The 20,550-nt window shown below is 42.3% G+C and overlaps 1 long non-coding RNA gene across 2 annotated transcripts in view; it reads left to right on the plus strand.

Annotated features, from left to right (window-relative positions):
* Positions 1-20,226, plus strand: part of LOC121273306 — a 23,209-nt gene extending 2,983 nt beyond the window's left edge. The window contains exons 2-4 of one of the 2 annotated variants that reach the window (XR_005941971.1): positions 2,789-3,085; positions 14,418-14,600; positions 17,347-20,226. This is a non-coding gene — a long non-coding RNA (uncharacterized LOC121273306). The remainder of the gene's footprint in view (positions 1-2,788; positions 3,086-14,417; positions 14,601-17,346) is intronic. The other variant, XR_005941972.1, reaches the window with a different exon arrangement.
* Positions 20,227-20,550: the final 324 nt, after the last annotated feature.

The raw sequence follows: 20,550 nt of genomic DNA on the forward strand, positions 1-20,550 counted from the left end.
TTGTTTAATTGTCCACCATAATTCATGATTAGATGTGTCAAGTTTGCAGAATTTTGATCACATCCCTTGGTTGTGGGATTGCTTAGCTCTATCGCATGCTGCTTCCGCTGTTTGGTACACAGTAATCCTGTGTTGTAGCTTCACCAGGTTGACATCTCATTTTTAGGTATGCCTGGTGTTGCTCCCGGCATGCCCTCTTACACTCTTCATTGAACCAGGGTTGATCCCCTGGCTTGATGGTAATGGTAGAGTGAGGGATATGCTGGGCCATGAGGTTACAGATTGTGATTGAGTACAATTCTGTTGCTGCTGATGGCCCACAGCTTCTCATGGATGCTTGAGAGGCCGAATGGCCTACTCCTGTTCCTAATATGTGTGTAATTCTGGATGGATGAGATGAGCTGGGCTAAATGGCCTTTTTCATCCATAATTATCTTGCGAACAGAGGGTGGAATCGTGACTTGAGTTCTGTTGATTTTGTTGCTAATGGAAATTTACTGAGCAGTCTTGAGTTGCTAGATCTGTTCTGAATCTATCCTATTTAGCACGGTGGTAGTGCCACACAGCACGATGGAGAGTATGCTCAGTGTGAAGTCAAGACTCTGTCTCCGCATGGGCTGTGGTGGTCACTCCTACCTATACTGTCATGGACAGATGCATCTGCGGAAGGTAGATTGGTGAGGCTAAGGTCTAGTAAGTTTTTCCATCTTGTTGGTTCCCTCACCACCTGCCGTAGGCTCAGTCTGGCAGCTATGTCATCATAACTGTCCTCAGTACTGTACTCAATGACCTAAACTGCAGGGGCAAAAGGGCAAATATTCAATAATGTAGGCCTGATAGTTTTGATTTTTTTAAGCTGGTCTTTCAGGTCAGTTTCACTGATAGTAACTGCAGATTGGAACTGCTGCTGCTTCTGACCTTTGGGCAGCTTCGTCATTCCATTTTTTTTAAAAGGCTGCCAGAAAACCACGAAGTTGCCCAAAGGTCAGCAGCAGTTCCCATTTAGAGCAGCTGTTAGGAGAGTGTTCTCAGTTGAATATCTAATGGTAAGTCCCTGTAATCATTTTAGAGCTAATTGGATGCTGTGTCTGTGTGTGTGTGTGTGTTGGGGTGGTGGGGGGAGAGAAGGGGGGTGCAGTGGGGATTAGGGTGGGGAATTGGGAGGATCACTTTTAAGTTTTAGTACCACAAAGTTAAATACTGTACACTTCTCAAAATTCTCTTTTGAATTTAAACCAGCATATAAATAGCATATAAATTTTCATTATGCCCTAAAGTAGAAACAATTCTGATGACATGTTGGGCCGAATTTTACAGCCCTGTCACAGCGGGGCTGGGGCCATAAAACACAGTGGGCCATTCAAAAGTCCATTGACTTCGGCAGGACTGGAAAATGCTGCTGGCAGAAGGGCTGGTAAAATTCCACCCTTTGTGTTGATATGCCAGCGGTTTGAGAATCTTGGGCCTCATCAAAATAGGTGTAAGAAACAAAAAAACAGGATTAATGCAAAACAGGGTGTTGATTCACTATCGCTCATTTTATTACTCTTGCAAATTCTGGGAATGAAATCCCTATGTGTCACTAGGAGATTGCTTAAAGAAAGGCTTTACAAATCTCTACTCCCTCCTAGGTTCACCCCAGATAGGCTGTAAATTCACAGGGTACAATACAATTTGTATGACAGCTTCTGTGGGGAAGGGGAAACAATCCAGTTCTTGAGTTAAGGCCGGACTAAATTTATGTATCTTGTATCATTCTTCTCTGAAAAATTCAGATCAACAATTCAATCCATATTTTTCCTGAGCTGTTGATAGATGTTTGATTGAAAAATCCTGGGGATGGTGTTATTAGCATAAAAGAAGCAGATGCCATTGGTATATTGTAGGTTGGTGCCAGAGAAGTCAGAATGGTAAGGCTGTATTAGCTACAGAGTTGAATTGTTTTGTAAATGTAGTGATTTCTTTGTAGCCACTTTCCTAACATCAGTTCATTGCTCTGTGACTAATTATCTTTAGAGAATCAGCATTGGGCCTCCAATTTCATCATTGCTACAGCCACTCTGCTTACTGCATGCCGGTATAATAAAAGAAAGACAAAACCTACAATTATACAGCACCTTTCACGATGACCCAAATTGCTTTACAGCCAATTATGTACTTTTGAGTTGTAGTTACTGGTATAATGGAGGCAATGTTATCAAATGGCAGAACAGGCTTGAGAGGCCGAATGGCCTACTCCTGTTCCTAATATGGATGGATGAGATGAGCTGGGCTAAATGACCTTTTTCATCCATAATTATCTTGCGAACAGGGGGTGGAATCATGACTTGAGTTCTGTTGATTTTGTTGCTAATGGAAATTTTCTGAGCAGGTTTTGTGGGGTGAAATTGCCAGGACAGGAGTGCATAATGGGCTCATAGTGAATCAGTAACCTGTTTACACTGCACATGATTCTCAAGATTCTTTTTCACTGAATTCAATAATGTCCTTTTGTCTATTTACCTACGATCCCACTATATCTTAGTGTTTTTATGAGTTTTCTGAGGTATTGAAATATCTTGATAAAGTTGTGTTGTGTAGTAGATATTGAAAATATATTGTAGTGAGAAGCAACAATCAGCAGTCTTCAGACTTGCTAATCAAGAAAACACAGATACGATTGTGAACCATTCAGTCTTTGTCCTCTAGCCTCTTAAAAGTTGTGTCACACAGAGACACCTGAGGGACCCAATGCTTCCCAGTGATAGTGAAGACCTACGTTGTTCAATCATTCCACTTTGTTGTTCAGGAGTCATTCGGGGGCCAGAGAAGCAGAGGACAACAGACCTGGTTGCAACCTGATTGGAGAAGGGCTATAAATTGATGCCGAGCATTGGGGCCTTCACTTACCTGCAGTCATGGACCGGAGAAGCAGAGGACAGTTGACTTGGGTGTAACCTGATCGGAGAAGGGCTGTAAATCGACGCCTAGTCTCGGTGCCTTCACTTACCTGCAGTCGGGGACTGGAGAAGCACTCCACTCCACTCAGCTACTGGATTGAAGAAACAGTGAAAAAAGCAACAAATTGTGACATCACAGGAAACCCGTGAGTTGATTGGTCAGTATGTTCTTAGGGCAAGGGGCTGTGTATTAATAGTTGGGTTTGTTCAATATTTTGAGGAAAGGTCTATAAACATCTTGGCAAGAAAGAACATTTTAAGCTTCATGACTCAGGTTATTTATTGACAATTGTACAGCTTTATTATTATTGGTAAGGTTATTGGCAGTAATAAAGCTTATTGGGAGTTGTAGGGGTTATAAATTATAAATTAACCAGTTAAAAGTAATTAATTAATTAACATTTTTGTATTTACTTTACTTCCAATTTTAATGCAGTAAATAGATAATTCGAGACTTGGCAGGGCTGCTCACACCTGTCGAGTGCACGTCCTGTACTATGTGGGGACTCCAGGACATTACTCATGTCCTGGACAACTCCATGTGCAGAAAGTACCACCAAATGCAAAAACTTGTGTGCCCTATCTCCTGGAACAAGGAGCAACTGGTGTCACTGAGGTGCATTTGAGAGGCTGAGAGCTGTGTGGGTAGCACATTTCAGGAGGTGGTCACCCCGCAGCTTAAGAAAGTGCAGGCAGAGAGGCACTGGTTGCACGCCAGACAAGAAAGACAAGACAGATAGTGCAGCAGTCCCCTGAGAACATCCCACATTCTAATAGGGACTCAGTTCTGAGTACCAATGGGGGAGAGAGTTCCTCTGGAGAGAGCAGTGAGAGTCATGACCAGAGCACCATGGGTAGCTCAAGTACAGGGAGTGAAGAAAAAAGACAGGAGAGCAATAGTAGTAGGGGTTCTATAGTTAGGGAAATAGACAGGTGCTTCTCTGGTTGCAGACAACGATTCCAGGATGGTATCCTTGGTGCAAGGGCCATGGATATCACCGAGAAGCTATATAGCATTCTGGAGGGTGAGGGTACACAGCCGGGGTTCATGATCCACATTGGTACCAACGATATAGGTAGAAAAAGGGGTGAGGTCCTGCAGTCTGAATTTGGGGAGTTAGGAAAGTGATTAGTGAGCAAGACCTCAAAGGTAGTGATCCCTGGATTACTCCCAAGGCTACGTGCCAGTGAGTATAGAAATAGGAGAATACACCAGATGAATGTGTGGCTGGAAAGATAGCGCAGGAGCGGGGTGCTTCAGATTTCTGGGGCATTGGGACTGGTTCTGGGGAAAGTAATCTTTGGGAAAAATAAACACACTGTTTCTGAACTTTGCCTGGTTAGGTGACACATTTAACCCCTCCTTTGAAAACAATCCACACACACAAATTCTACTACTTTACAATAAATTCCAATAACATTATTATATCTTCCTGACAGGGGTGACTTAATTGAGGTGTACAAAATTATGAGGAGCCTATATAGAGTAAACAGGAAAGACTTGCGTCCCCTAGCGGAGAGATCAATTACCAGGGGCACAGATTTAAGGTGATTAGTAAAAGGATTTGAAGGGGATATTAGGAAAAACTTTTTCACTCAGAGGGTGGTAGATGTCTGGAACTCGCTGTCTGGATTTGGTGATTAAGGCCAAAACCCTCACCTCATTTCAAAGGTACCTGGATCTGCACCTGAAGTGCTGTAACCTGCAAGGCTACAGACCAGGTGCTGGAAGGTTGATTAGAATGAGCGGCTAGTTTTTTCAGTCGGTGCAGACACGATGGGCTGAATGGCCTCTTTCTGTGCTGTAACTTTTCTATGGTTCATTTGATCTTTCTACCCTGTGAGATTACTGGTAAAATAGAATCCAATTACACCCCTTCTATGTTATTATATTGAATAATATCATGCACCCAGGCAGGGGAAAGTCTTCTACAGAATGGAAAAGATTGTGTGCAGTTTATCTGGGTTGCAAGAATTGAATCTTTCCCTAAATATGAATTTACTGTCACTGTGTCCATATCTTGCAATGTGCAGAACATATTAATGAAGGCTGAGGCAGTCACCGAAATCTGTGTTCTCGTCTGCACAGAGTAATAAATAACTAATGGTATATTTTTCCTGTTAAATTAACAATATTGCACATTGCTGATAAAGTAAAATTTGTACTTTCTGGTTTGGTTAATAGTCGCAGTGGGATCACCTCCAGGATGCACACGAAGTAACAATGCATAATATCTTTGCTGCCCTTAATATCAATGACCCATGCTGCATATATATCGGACAATATTCGTAACCAGATACCAACAATGGGTGTTATCATTTTGCTCGGAACTTTTCTGTGATTGTTTGGTAAATTGATTGGTGAATCTTGAAAGGGGAAAGGATAACATGCATGATTGAGGGGGAGGGTTGGGGAATAAGGGGCCCGGAAACAGGAAAAGCACCAGGGTGCATGATTTCTCCCCCATAGCCCTGGGTGGGGTCTTAGTTTAACGTCTCATCCAAAAGACAACAACTCAAACAGTGCAACACTCTCTCAGTACTGCACTGGACTATCATGACAGACTTTGTGTTCAAGCTCTGGAATGGGATTTGAAGCCACAACCTTCTGACTCCAAGGCAAGAGTGCTACCCACTGAGCCTGAGTTGACAGTGATAAAATAACAACAACAGAATTCAAAAGTGCAGCTGCTGATTTATAAAATCAATGTTTAGCTTTCCTCTACTACTTCACCTTATCACCAAAGCCAGATACCAGAGATACTGCTTAGGTTTTAAGTGACTGACTGCCGCTTATTAGCAAAACCCAGAATTTCCCGTCAATTTTTTCCTCTCCTCCACCTGAAATTTTCTGCTGGGATGTTGTTCTATAGGCTTCAGCAGGTAACTCAACTATGAGGGCATAACACTGGCGCTCAACCCTGTCCTCGAGCAAAGTACACACTTTCCAGCAAAGATTGCTCACTTATTTTGTTTTTACCTCCCTTGCTCAGGGGCATTGAGGGTAATTGTAGAAGTCCAAATGCTATGCCAGCTAAGATCAGATGGCTTACCATAAACAGAATTAAACCTGGGACCTGTATATCAGAGTGTTAAACTCGGCAATCCTTTCACCCTCTAGGACAGCTTTCACCATCAGGACAGCTATTCAAAAATTCCTGATCAACTCCAATATTATCCAGTTCCATCAATAACTTTCCAAAAAATCATATACTGACATTCATTTATTGATAAGGCATTGATTCTGCCTATTTATGACAATGCTTCATATTTCATGCAGCATTCCATGTTCCTGATGGGTACATTGCTTTGTGCTGTTACTGAATGGTCCCTATCATTTGCCTTTCTTTCAAGATTTTTTTCCCAAAATAGTTTTAAATCCAAGATTAATAGATTTTGCTAGACAAGAGTATTCAGGGATATGGAGCTAAAGCAAGTGAAAGGAGTACAGATAGAGATCAGCCATGATCTCATTGAACGATGTGGAACAGGTTGGACAGGCTGAATGGGCCATTCCTATGGTGCTTTCAGAATTAAATCCTTGTCAGTTTATTTCTGAATGAAAAAACTTGTTTGCGTTCAATGTTTTCTTTCATTCTTCTGCCATTTCCTGATAGTAAACTCCACACAAAACCCCAGTTAATTTCCACAGACATTACAGTAAAATTGGGTGCAGAATAGCATAAAATATATGCACTCTTCTTGTGCTCCACATTGGGTTGAGGTTAAGAAGTAGCCTCTAATGCAGTAAAAACAGAAAATGCTGGAAAAAATCAGCAGGTCTGACAGCATCTATGGAGAGAGAAACAGAGTTAACTCAGGGACAGAGGTGGGAATCTGTGTGTGGAGTCAGAAGAAATGGGAGAAATATTAAATGAAAACTTCTCATCAGTATGCACCAAAGAGGACTTAGCGGTCGATTTGTCTAGGGAAGAGTGTGTAGATAGCCTGGATCATGTTGAGATCAAAAAAGAGGATGTGTTAGGCGTCTTGAAGAATATCATGGTGGATAAGTCCCCAGGGCCAGATGGGATCTACCCCAGAGTACTGAGGGAGGCAAGGGAGGAGATTGCTGGGGCCTTGACAGAAATCTTTGTATCCTCACTGGCTACGGGTGAGGTCCCAGAGGACTGGAGAATGGCCAATGTTGTTCCATTGTTTAAGAAAGGTAGCAGGGATAATCCAGGAAATTACAGGCCGGTGAGCCTTACGACAGTGGTAGGGAAATTATTGGAGAAGATTCTTCGTGACAGGATTTACTACCATTTGGAAGCAAATGGGTGTATTAGTGAGAGGCAGCATGGTTTTGTGAAGGAGAGGTCATGTTTCACTAACTTGATTGAGTTTTTCGAGGAAGTGACAAAGATGATCGACAATGGAAGGGCAGTGGATGTTATATACATGGATTTCAGTAAGACCTTTGACAAGGTCCCTCATGGCAGACTGGTACAGAAGGTAAAGTTGCACGGGATCAGAGGTGAGCTGGCAAGATGGATACAGAATTGGCTTGGTCATAGGGTAGCAGTGGAAGGGTGCTTTTCTGAATGGAGAGCTGTGACTAGTGGAGTTCCGCAGGGATCAGTGCTGGGACCTTTGCTGTTTGTAGTATACATAAATGATTTGGAGGAAAATGTAACTGGGCTAATTAGTAAGTTTGCAGACGACACTAAGGTTGGAGGAGTTGCAGATAGTGAAGAGGATTGTCAAAGGATACAACGGGATATAGATCGGTTGGAGACTTGGGCGGAGTTTAATTCGGACAAATGTGAGGTAATGCATTTTGGAAGGTCTAATACAGGCAGGAATTATACAGTAAATGGCAGAACCTTTAAGTGCATTGACAGGCAGAGGGGTCTTGGTGTACAGGTCCACAGGTCACTGAAAGTGGCAATGCAGGTGGATAAGGTAGTCAGGAAGGCATATGGCATGCTTGCCTTCATTGGCAAGGGTATTGAGTATAAAAGCTGGGAAGTCATGCTGCAGCTGTATAGAACCTTGGTTAGGCCACACTTGGAATATCGCGTGCAATTCTGGTTGTCACATTACCAGAAGGATATGGAGGCGTTGGAGAGGGTGCAGAGGAGGTTTACTAGGATGCTGCCTGGTCTGGAGGTTATTAGCTATGAGGAGAGGTTGGAGAAACTCGGATTGTTCTCACCAGAGCGACGGAGATTGAGGGGCGACTTGATAGAAGTTTACAAAATTATGAGTGGCATGGACAGAGTAGATAGTCAAAAGCTTTTTCCCAGGGTGGAAGAGTCAATTACTAGGGGACATAGATTTAAGGTGAGAGGAGAAAACTATAGAGGAGATGTGCGGGGCAAGATTTTTACGCAGAGGTAGTGAGTGTCTGGAATTCGCTGCCAGAGGAGGTGGTGGAAGCAGGTACAATAGTGGTGTTTAAGAGGCAGCTTGACAAATACATGAATAGGATGGGAATAGAGGGATACGGACCCCGGAAGTGCAAAATGTTTTAGTTGACGGGCAATATGATCGGCGCAGGCTTGGAGGGTTTAAGGGCCTGTTCTTGTGCTGTACTTTTCTTTGTTCTTTGTTTTGAATCCGTGTGACTCTTCTTCAGAGCCTCTAATGCAATGTACTTTCTTACCTCCAATTTTCTGAGTTCCTCTTGGCTTTGACTCAGAAGGTTGTGGTTTCGAGCTCTTTTCCAGGACCTCAGCACCCAATTTCATCTGACACTTCATGAATTATTGAGCAAGTGCTGCACTGTCAAAGGTGCTATCTTCTGATGAGATATTAAACCAAGATTTCATCTTTCTGTTCAGCTAGATGTAAAAGATCTCATAGTATCATATGAAGAAGAACAGGGTGTCCTACCCACCGGTCTCCATCAACCAACACCATCAAAATCAGGCAGACTGTCTTGATTAATTATTTCACTTACTGTCTGTTGGACCTTGCTCTGGGCAAATTAATTGTTGCACTTTAAAAGTAATCCATTAGTTGTAAAACACCTTGAAATGTCCAGAGGATGTGATATGATGGTCTATAAATAATGGCTTTTCCTGTTTTGTATCCAGAAAGAAAGTAAATGTTTTGGGTCAACCCAGCTGTGTTGCATTGGAACATTCTGGTTTGAAGGACATCTGCATTTAGCTTCCACAAGAGAAGTAATTTGGTCAGGTCACCTGGGAGTATGTAGTCTGAGGAGAGAGGGAAAACAACCAGGCAGTTCCTTTGCAAAAGCACATCTCCCCACTGAAAAGGAATTAGGATGCATTTTGGGAAAAGCTTCTCTTCACAGGGCTCTCCTGTAAACCTTCATTTCAACCAGCCAAGGACCTGGGTATATATATATATATGTGCATAAATCATTGAAGGTAGCAGGACAGGTTGAGAGTGTGGTTAATAAGGCATATGGCATCCTGGGCTTTACCAATAGGGGCACAGAGTACAAAAGCAAGGAAGTTATGATAAACATGTATAAAACATTGGTTCGGCCTCAACTGGAGTATTGTGTTCAGTTCTGGGCACCACACTTTAGGGAGGATGCGAAGGCATTACAGAGGGTGCAGAAAAGATTCACAAGAATATTTCCAAGGATGCAGAATGTCAGTTACATAGAAAGATTGGAGAAATTGGGACTGTTCTCCTTGAGGAGAAAGTTGAGAGGAGATTTGATAGAAGTATTCAAAATCATGAGGGGTCTGGACAGAGTCGATAGGGAGAAATGATACCCATTGGTGGAATGATCGAGAACAAGAGTGCACAGGTTTAGGTAATTTGGAAAAGAAGCAATGGTGACATGAGGAAAAACCTTTTCATACAATGACTGGTTAGGATCTGGAATGCACCAGCTCAGAGTGTGGTGGCGGGAGGGTCAATTGAGGCTTTCAAAAGGAAATTGGATAATTATCTGAAAAGGAAAAATCTGCAGGTTTACAGGGAAAAGGCAGAGGAGTGGCACGAGTTGAACTGTTCCTTCAGAGGGCCAGCACAGACATGGGCCAATAGCTTCCTTCTGTATTATAATCATTCTATCATTCTATGATTATCCAAAACTACAATTATTTTAAGTGCTGATGTGGAGGCATTCGGAGGACAAGTACCTATCTGTAATGGTATTTTTTTTGGGCCACCAGGTACATAGGTCATACGTCCCAGCAATTGACTGATTGAATCAAACAGCATGTTCCTTCAGTTGTTCAAAATAGGTAGAGGACAGGCTGTACTCAACCACCATGCGCTTGCAAAGCCCAAAATAAAACGTCTACTGTTAGGTGTAATTCCACTTGCTAAACAATCATGAGTGTGCTAATAGCTACACTAACAACCAATTTAAGATAATCAGTCAAGCTCCCAATGTGGCTCATTTACACTTGCTAGAAAACACATACATTCATACGCAGAGACCTGTTCCCTGCAAACAAAAGGAATATGTTCAAGCTTTGCATCTTTTATGAATTACCCAAGAGCTTGGAGAGTCTATAGTTCCCCGTTGCTTTCTCCATGGCAACACCTCGGCCAGAGTTGACTTGCCAACCAATCAGCACCCTTTTCTCCAGTAATATAAATTATGAACATTTGAAATTTGGCATTCTTGCGTTTGTCCTGATGCAACATGTCTCTCTTTTCAGCAGTTTATTTTATTCCTCCATGTGGGTGTCACTGGAAAGGCCAGCATTTAGTGCCCATCCCTAATTGCCCCTCAAGAAGGTGGTGGTGAGCCACCTTTTTGAACTGCTACAATCCATCTGGTGCAAGTACACCCACAGTACTGATAGGAAGAGAGTTCCAGAATTTTGACCCAGCAACAGTGAAGGAATGGCAATTAGGGTGGTGTGTGGCTTGGAGGGGAACTTACAGATGATGGTGTTCCCATGCATTTATTGACCATATCCTTCTAGATGGTAGTGGTTTTGGAAGGTGCTGTCAAAGGAGCCTTGGTGAATTGCTGCAGTGCATCTTGCTATATAGTACACACTACTGCCACTGTGTGTTTATGGTGGAGGGAGTGAATGTTTAAAGTGGTAGATAGAGTGCCAGTCAAGCAGGCTGCTTTGTCCTGGGTGGTGTCAAGCTTTTTTAGTGTTATCGGAGCTACACACATCCTGGCACGTGATGAGTATTCCATCACGATCTTGACTTGTGCCTTGTAGATGATGGACGGGCTTTGGGGAGTTAGGAGGTGCATAATTCCCAGCATCTCACCAGCCACAGTATTTATATGGCTGATCCAGTTCAGTTTCTGGTCATTGGTAACCCCCAAGATGTTGATAGTGGGGGATTCAGCAATGGTAATGCCATTGTATGTCAAGAGGAGATGTTTAGATTCTCTCTTGTTGGAGATGGTTATTGCCTGGCACTTATGTGGCAAATAACATTCACATCACACATCAGCCCAAGCCTGAATATTGTCCAGGTCTTACTCCATATTGGTACAGACTGCTTCAGTATCTAAAGAGTCGCAAGTGGTACTGAGCATTGTGCAGTTATTAGCAAACATCCCCACTTCTGGCCTTATGATGGAAGGAAGATTCAAGACCCAAAACACTTGATGTAACAACCCCACTTGCACAAAGATTCGTTCAGATTTTCAGTTTGGCATATAAATGAATATTCATGAGTTTGCTTCAATTCCTGGTCCCATACAGGTTAGGTTAGCTCCGAGTACTGTAAATCTAACCTGCTCAATAATTGCTTAATAGATTAGATATAGATATTTTGGTTAGATTAGCTGAATAAAATAGATTACATGCAGATAAAGACAACAGGGTGGATCTTGACTGAAAGCAAAGAATTTGCTCCATGGGAAGTTGTTTTTGTCAATACGGTGGTCGTATAAGTCAAAACAGGAGGCTGCAGAGTTATCACAAGGCTTTCATCTAATGTTGTAGGGAGAGCTGGCTACACAAAACAAAAACAATAGTTCGTTCATGAATGTGGGGGTGGGATAACCGAGGCTGATCCTTTCCTTATTCGCCATCGGCACATTCAGGCAAAGGTCACTGAATAACAGTCAGTGTGCAAACCCTGGCCCCATGAGGTTCTGAGGCCAGGGTAGCATCCCAGTTGCTGCCTCAGGTAATTCAACACAGGTTGGGGATCAAATCCAGGGTCTTCCTAGGAATAGGAGGCCATTTAGCCCCTCAACCTGTTCCACCATTCAATGAGATCATGGTTGATGTGTGGCCTAACTCCATAAATCTACCTTTGCCCAATATTTTGTATACCTTTGGTCAACAAAAATCTATCAATCTCAGGTACAAAGCTATCAATTGACCCAGCATCAACTGCTTTTTGCGAAATAGCGTTCCAAGCTTCTACTACCTTTTGTGTGTAGAAGTGTTTCCTAATTTCACTCCTGAAAGGTCTTACTCTAATTTTTGGCTATATCACAGTCCTAGACTCTCCAACCAGTGGAAATAGGATGGAGAAACTCTGTTGCCCTTAAAATCTTGAAAACTTCAAATAAATCACCCCATAATCTTCTAAATTCCAGGTAATATTCCAGGTTTGTGTTATCGCTTCTCATAATTTAACCCTTGGAGTTCAAGTATCATTCTAGTAAATTTATGCTGTGCTCCCTCTTAGGCCAATATATCCTTGCTAATGTGTGGTGCCCAGAACTGAACACAGTACTCCAGGTATGGTCTAACCAGGATTCTGTATAGTAGCATAATCCCTGGGCTGTTTAGCTTTTGCAGAGGGCAGATGACACAAGAGCACTTGGTTGGGGGTTGGAGGTTGGGGGGTGCAGGGTGGTGGTGGAGTTTTATACATGGTCCCTTGCCCTACTGACTCATCATGACTGGACAAAACATACCTGGACAATTTTCCACATTGTTGGGTAGATGCCAGTGTTGTAGCTGTACTGGAACAGCTTGGCTAGGGATGTGGCTAGTTCTGGCATTTGCGATGCTGGGAACCTCTAGAGGATGCCAAGATGAATCATCCACTCAGCCCTAATGGCTGAACATTGTGGCAAATACTTCAGCCTTATTTTTTGCTGGGCTCCCCCATCATTGAGGATGGGGATAATTGTGGAGCCGCCTCCTCCAGTTAATTGTTTCATTATCTACCACTATTCACAACTGGACATGGCAGATCTGCAGTGCTTTGATCTGATCCATTGGTTGTGGGATTACTTAGCTCTGGCTCTAGCATGCTGCTTACACTGTTCAACATACATGTAATCCTGTGTTATAGCTTAACCAGGCTGGCACCTTATTTTTAGATATGCTGGTGCTGTTCCTGACATGCTACTATTAGCATCTGCCTTAGTCTTTAACACTCATTACCACTCCCTTTGTCCATGACATCTTTGTCAAATCTCTCCTGAGCTCCCACCTATCCCTGACCTTCTATTTTGCTCCACCCCCTCTCTTGACAGAAGTGTAATGGATTTTATACTACCTCTCTTCAGCTCTGATGAAGAGTCATACAGACTCAAAATGTTAAATCTTTTTAGTGATGTTGGTTTTGAGAAAATTATTGCCACAGGATCTTTTACATCTGCCTAATGGGGTCTTGGTTTAACGTCTCATCGGAAACACGGCACCTCTGACATTGCAACACTCCCACAGTACCACACTGGAGTGTCAGCAGAGACTTTTGTGCTTAAGTCTCTTGACTGGAACTTAAACCTACCTTCTGAAGGAAAGAGCTAACAACTGAGCCACAGCTTACACATAGTGATGTTGAGGAATACAAACAATGGACCATATTTTGCAAAGCCTGATACGCTTTGAAACAAGAAACACAACTTATTTCAGGAGAACTATTTCCCACGGACATATCACCCGCAGTGGTCCATTTTGAATCTTGGTGATGGGGGACAGTTTCCATTTTAACTCAAAAACATATAAATTAAAGACAAAAGCTAAAAGCTTTTAAAGACAAGTTTTCTCATTTTTCATAATGCAGTTATAAATTTGGCAGTTACAAAGCTACTGAGAAAGAAAATATTGATGGATAAGAAATAAGAAAATAGCCAGATTGTCTCACAGCCTGCCTCTGCCCGACAGCAGACAAACAGGAGCAAGTCATAAATATTAACATCCTGAAAGTGTTTAACTTGTACTTTATGTACGAGCAGGTAAAGGTTGAATTGAACAATGAAGTGTTTCTCTCTGTCACTAAGTAATAAATTGTAAGATTTGTGTGAAAACGAAGGAAGTATTCTTGGTTTATAGCCAAAATCAAATGAACTTTGTTCACGATTACAAAAACAGAATTACCTGGAAAAACTCAGCAGGTCTGATTAGTTGTGTAAGTATGGTGGCCAGTTTGTTTTTTTTAAATTACCGATTGTCACATTATTGTTGCTACACTGACGTCGTCTCATACACTTGGTTGTTTCACTGTATAAAGGAAGCTTCTAACTGCAGATCGGGGAGCAGATCTTTCTGGACCTGCTCCCAATGATCATTGTATATATAAAGCACTAAATTAAAGTGTGGCCTTTTCCTCTAGTAACCTGCTGTGCTGTGGATTGATTACGTTTTTCTCTAACAGTGAATTTGGTGCTGTGACTCGGATGACTACGCCGCTCTGAAGGGAAGCCAGTTTGAAGGCGAGGCGTCTAAAGGAGACTGCCACAGCTGAAAGCCTTGAAGGGGACTCCCAGAGGAGGGGCAACTTTATCCGATCTTGAAGGTGTTGCAAGTTGCTGCAGGAAAAAGGACCTGAAGGGTAAAGGTAGGACAATATTGTCTAAAGGTAAAAGTCAACTTAGGTATAAAGGTTTCTAGATCTAGGAAGGAAAAGATTAAAGTGCACTATGGGCAGATCCACATCCAAAGGGGATGTTCCGGTCCCGCCAAAGGGAACGCCGGCTTATTATATGTATCAGAACTATGGTAAAGAAGCTAGCAAGTTTTTAAACAATTGGAACTGGATAACTCGAGATGACCCCAAGAAGCAATTCCCTATGGAAGGCACTTGGGATATGGATAAATTAGTTTAAGAAAAGCGCTGGAGGCGTTAGGAGGGAAAGTTAAGCAATCCCAATGGGATGCATATTATAATTGGCTTCTGGAAACTAACAGGAGTCAGGGGGATTCTAAAATGCGGGGATTACAGGATTCTCATTATAGGCATAATAGAAGTGCAGGATCTTAAGACAAAGGAAAAGGCACAAAAAGAAGCAACGGCTAAACCCCTGTATCCCCTAGTTCCGTCAGCCCCAACTGAAGAAGACAATGTCTTTAACAAATCAGTCACCAGTAAAAACTAGAGGACAGCAAGAGAAAGAGAAACCATTGCCCATGCAAGCCCCGCTTAGGATGCTGCCAGGAGCAGGGGGAGATCTGGTGACAGTCCACGCCCCATGGACTCCAGGAGATTTAAGAAATTTAACTAAGGAGTTCCCCTCAATTAGAGAACAGCCTGGGAAAAAAAATTTGCCGACAGTATTATAGTGTTATAACCCCAATTGGTCAGATATGAAGCAATTGTTAAGGGTAATAGTACCCACCGAAGTACAAAAAAGGCTGTTTGAGGCAGCCCGATGGCCTGAAGTCGATCCAGGTCACACTGAAGACCTAACCACACGACTGGTTGATGCAGTTCAGGTGGTTTGTCCAAAACGGGCTGATTGGTCTAAGATCCAAAATTGTAAACAGGAAAAGAATGAGTCTGGCAGCATCGGCGGAGAAGAAAAGAGTTGACGTTTCGAGTCCTCATGACCCTTCGACAGGGTCATGAGGACTCGAAATGTCAACTCTTTTCTTCTCCGCCGATGCTGCCAGACCTGCTGAGTTTTTCCAGGTAATTCTGTTTTTGTTTTGGATTTCCAGCATCCGCAGTTTTTTTTGTTTTTAAAAGAATGAGTCCCCTGCTGACTTTCTGGAGCATATTACTAGAATCTTCAAATCATCCTCAGGAATCCATGGACCAGAAGATATTGTGCAGCAAGCCATTGCAGCTGCTTTTGTGGGTGGACTATTGCCCAAGGTTCAGAACCAACTTAAAAGTACCTGCATAGGATGGCAAACCAAACCCCTTACAGAGCTCGCAGCTGAGGCCTCACATTGCCAAAGCTGCCTCGAGCAAAAGAAGGAACAGCTAAAAGGCAGATTGATTGCTTTGCAACTTGGCCAATTGCAAAGAAAGGAAGAGGGTAGCTGGAATAGAGGAAGAGGAAGGGGTGGAGGTAAATTTAGGGGAAGAAGGGGAATACAAAATATCCCAGGTGTGGGCACATGCTTTAACTGTGGAGAAATAGGACATTGGAAAAATTAATGCCCACACCTTGGAAAGGGTACCACTTGGAGCCCAGACCAAACCAACAATGAGATAGCCTGGGAAGCGAAGCAGCACGAACCCCAGAAACAGCACTCATTTGCCCATGGATACCATTAAAACAGGATGGTCCCTTTTTGACAGGGAGAATTGAAGGGAGAAAAACTAAATTAAAGTGTCAAGCCCATACAAGTAATACTGATAATATATCTAGAGGAAATGAGAGAGCTGATCTTGCTGCTAAAAATGCTTCTACTGTCCCACTTCCCAAGGCATTATGTCTCCCCATTAGAACAGCAAACGGGATAAAATGCCCAGTCTGCCACTAGACCTTGCAACTTTGCAGGAGTCTGTGCCAAAGAAAGAAACTAGAGCATGGATCCTTAAAAGATATAAAAAGGATAGGACAGGTCTCTGGAGATCCATGGATGGCAGACCAGTGCCCCCCCACCGGACAGATGTTACCTTATCTAACAAAAATTGCTCACGGTGTGACACACGTGAGAAAAAGGGGGATGATCGAGACCATTAGGAAAACCTGGTACGCCCCAGGATTTGCATCAACAGCAAATGACTGTTGCAAAAGATGTCATTTGCCAACAATTTAACCCTGGGAAAGGAGAGCCTACCCAACAAGCGGTTAAACAAAGTCCAGACGGACCTTTCATAAATGTACAAATTGATTTTATACAACTACCTATGATGTTAGGATATGAATATGTACTAGTCATAGTGGATACGTTTCCAAAATGGATTGAAGCTTTCCCTGTGTGAAAGGCAGATGCTATGACAGTGGCGAAATTACTGATTAAGGAAATAATCTGCAGATTTGGCCCACCAGAAAGTATAGATAGTGACAGAGGAACACACTTTACAGGAAAAATTATGCAGGAGGTATGCAAGGCTTTGGGTATTAAGCAAAACTTGCATTGCTCTTACCATCCAGCAATCACCTGGAATAATAGAAAGAAATAATGGTACTTTGAAAAACAAACTAGCCAAGCTTTGTAGAGAAACTGATTTAAAATGGCCGGAAGTGTTGCCATTGCCCTTATGAGCATGAGGTCTACACCTAACCTAAGCCCACATGGAAATAATAATGGGAAGTCCTATGAGAGTAGGATTCAATCCCGCTTGGCTAACCAAATGGATACGGTATTGTCAAACACTGACTAAACAGTTAGGATCTATTCACGCACAGGTAAAAGCAGCACAAAAGACACCAGGAGATTTCTGGTGCCACACGCTAGAACCAGGCGAGTGGGTCCTTGTGAAAGTACACAAAAGAAAAGATTCCCTTAAGTCCAGATGGGAAGGACCCTATCAACTGACAACCAGAACAGAGGTAAATTGCGAAAGAAAAGGTACTTGGATACACGTCTCTCACTGCAAGCAAATACCAGCTCCAGAGGAAAGCTAATTGAGTTTGAATACTGTTAAGTAAATCGTAAGAAACTGTAAGTAATTATGCTACTCTTGTGTCTGTTTATGGTTGGGCTGGTAGGCTGTGGGGCTAAGGTGAGTGAAGAGGGAAGTGATGAATGTAACAAGGCACAGAAAAATAGCAAATTGTACTTTTGCAGTAAGTCATCAACGTCCCAGCAATTTAGCAATTTTAAATGCATTAGCAACCACAATGGTAATTGTTGGAATTGCACTCTCCAACCTGCAGTCGGGGGAAAGACTGATCTAACAAAGATTGAGTGCTGCCCAGATGGTAAAATCAAAATAATCAATGGAAAAAGTTACCCTGACCCACCTTATGTGCCCTAGTCAACAACTTTGGCCCTAACTGCGTCTTTAACTACTTCACCTACCCCAACAGAAACAACTACTATGGCAGCCCCGGAATGTCTTAAAAAATGAGTCAGAGGTAACACCACTAAACACAGGATTGGTAATAATCCCAGAGAAGGAAAAAGTTATCATCATATCAAGATATACACATGTCAAAACAGTGGTAAACCTAACGAAACTTAACATGCCCGAATGGTGCCCCAGTCAGTTAAGAAGACTACATACCAAACTACTGAAGGAAGAAATACAGAATAAAGGGCTGAAAATGGAAGTCAAATATGAAGTTAAGAACTATGTGTGCTCAAAAGGCAGCAAAGTATTGTTAAATGGGAAGGAGTGTACAAGCCTGTACCCAAGTTGAGGACAGTCCTCACGGACATGAGATCAGAGAGTGTCAAAGCCCCCATAACAGGGTTAACTCTGGAGAATGTCCCTCAGCAGAAGAAAGAAAGGTTGAAGTAAGCTGAAAAAAAAGGAACTGTAACAGCCTTGCCTGTCACTAAACTGAGGAAGCCGAAAAGAGGTATCTTAGAGGTAGCAGGAATCGGATATGCGGCAGAAACAGCCACAGATACTTTAGACATAGGCACATTACAAACAGAACTTGAAAAACTAAAGGCTCACATGGAACAGATAATTCAGGAGCAAAATGATGACTAGAGAGAAGCAGCCCAGACTAGTGAACAGTTGACTGTCCTTTTCCAGGAAGGTTTGAAACGCCTGAAACCAGTAACCAACACAATAAATTAACAGAGAAGAGAGTGAAGAAAGGAATGAAACAAGGGATGCTGTATGCACCTTTATACAGGTCTTGGGTTCTGGCTCAAGTAGATAAAAACTTGTTGCAGCTTAAAAATCACCAGGTGCCAGATTGGATAAGGGAAGCGACTTTACGAAAATGGGCGCTAGGGTCATCCCTAGCAAATGTTGATGTCCGAGACGTCTCTCGAGCCACCCGCATCCCCCACCTTAAGAGCAGCAACAAAAAGAAAGAAACAATAATCCTGGGAATGCTTCTGCACATACCCAAAAGCAAACATGATGCACTGAGATCTCGACTATATCGACTAGGAAATCTCGGCTGGGTGAAGAAAAGGACGTGGTTAGCGGTCCCAGAAACCCCAAAATGGGCAGTAGTAATGAAAAACACAGCAAAAGGATTACAAAGAGATAGGTGCCAGAAAATGGAAGGCAAATGGCTGTGCCCAGACTATGCCCTCATGAATGAGAAAATGTGCGGTTTACACCACTGGAAAGACTGTAAAATACATGTTAACCCCACTGTACATAATGGTTTGTACTTTGTTAAAACACACAACGCAACTCACTATTATGTGGTGACCACAAATTTAACTTACCTTGTACGAAACAAGACTTGTGCCTTACCAGATTATAATGTGATAATCAAGAACCCCCGGAACAACTAACCTTTGGAAGCAATAATATAGACCCATTAACAAAGGACGCGGAGATAGAAATAGAAGCAAACATCGTAAAAATGAATAATGATACCGAAGTACGTAAGATTGTATCAGATCTGTTGCCAACTATCCCACCATTGAATGTGGATTGGGAACAATTGATAAAGGAAGCAAAAAAAACTGTGAGCCACAAATGGAGTGAAATTGAATAAAAGATTAAAACGGACAAAGACAAAGCTGAAGAACTACTCAAGAAGGATTCTCTCTTCTAGGAGGTTTGGAACTGGGGAATGAATGTGAATATACATCCTTGGTTAAGAATTCTCTCCCATGTCTTGGTCATTGTTCAGATTTTGATCATAATTTTAATAATCTTGGTGTGCCCTAATAAGGAGAGAATAAAACACAAAAGGGGGGACTAAGAAAGAAAACATTGATGGATAAGAAATAAGGAAATAAGCTAAGAAAATAGCCAGATTGTCTCACAGCCTGCCTCTACTCAACAGCAGACAAACAGGAGCAAGTCATAAATATTAACATCCTGAAAGTGTTTAACTTGTACCTTATGTACGAGCAAGTAAAGAGTGAATTGAACAATGAAGTGTTTCTCTATGTCACTAAGTAATAAATTGTAAGATTTGTGTGAAAACCAAGGAAGTATTCTTGGTTTATAGCCAAAATCAAATGTACTTTGTGCACAATTAGTTGTGTAAGTATGGTGGCCAGTTTGTTTTTTAATTTGCCGTTCTGTTTTTTGTAACTTCCCGAATCTATGTCCTGTAGATTGTTGATTGTGGTCTAATTGGAGGTAACATGTATTTGTAAAACTGTCTGTCTTGTACTTGATGTAAAACAAAAACAGAAATACCTGGAAAAACTCAGCAGGTCTGGCAGCATCAGTGGAGGAGAGCACAGTTGACGTTTCGAGTCCTCATGACCCTTCAACAGAACATGCTGCCAGACCTGCTGAGTTTTTCCAGGTATTTCTGTTTCTGTTTTAGTTTTGGATTTCCAGCATCCACAGTTTTTTGCCTTTATCTTTGTACTTGATGTAATTGCTTAAACTTGTCAAGTACTTAACCCATTGTGAAATGTGATTACCTTCAACAATATGTAACTAACCGATTGTCACATGATTGTTGCTACACTGACATCGTCTCGTACACTTGGTTGTTTCACTGTATAAA

The sequence above is a fragment of the Carcharodon carcharias genome, chromosome X (assembly GCF_017639515.1).
Source record: "Carcharodon carcharias isolate sCarCar2 chromosome X, sCarCar2.pri, whole genome shotgun sequence".
NCBI lineage: Eukaryota > Metazoa > Chordata > Chondrichthyes > Lamniformes > Lamnidae > Carcharodon > Carcharodon carcharias.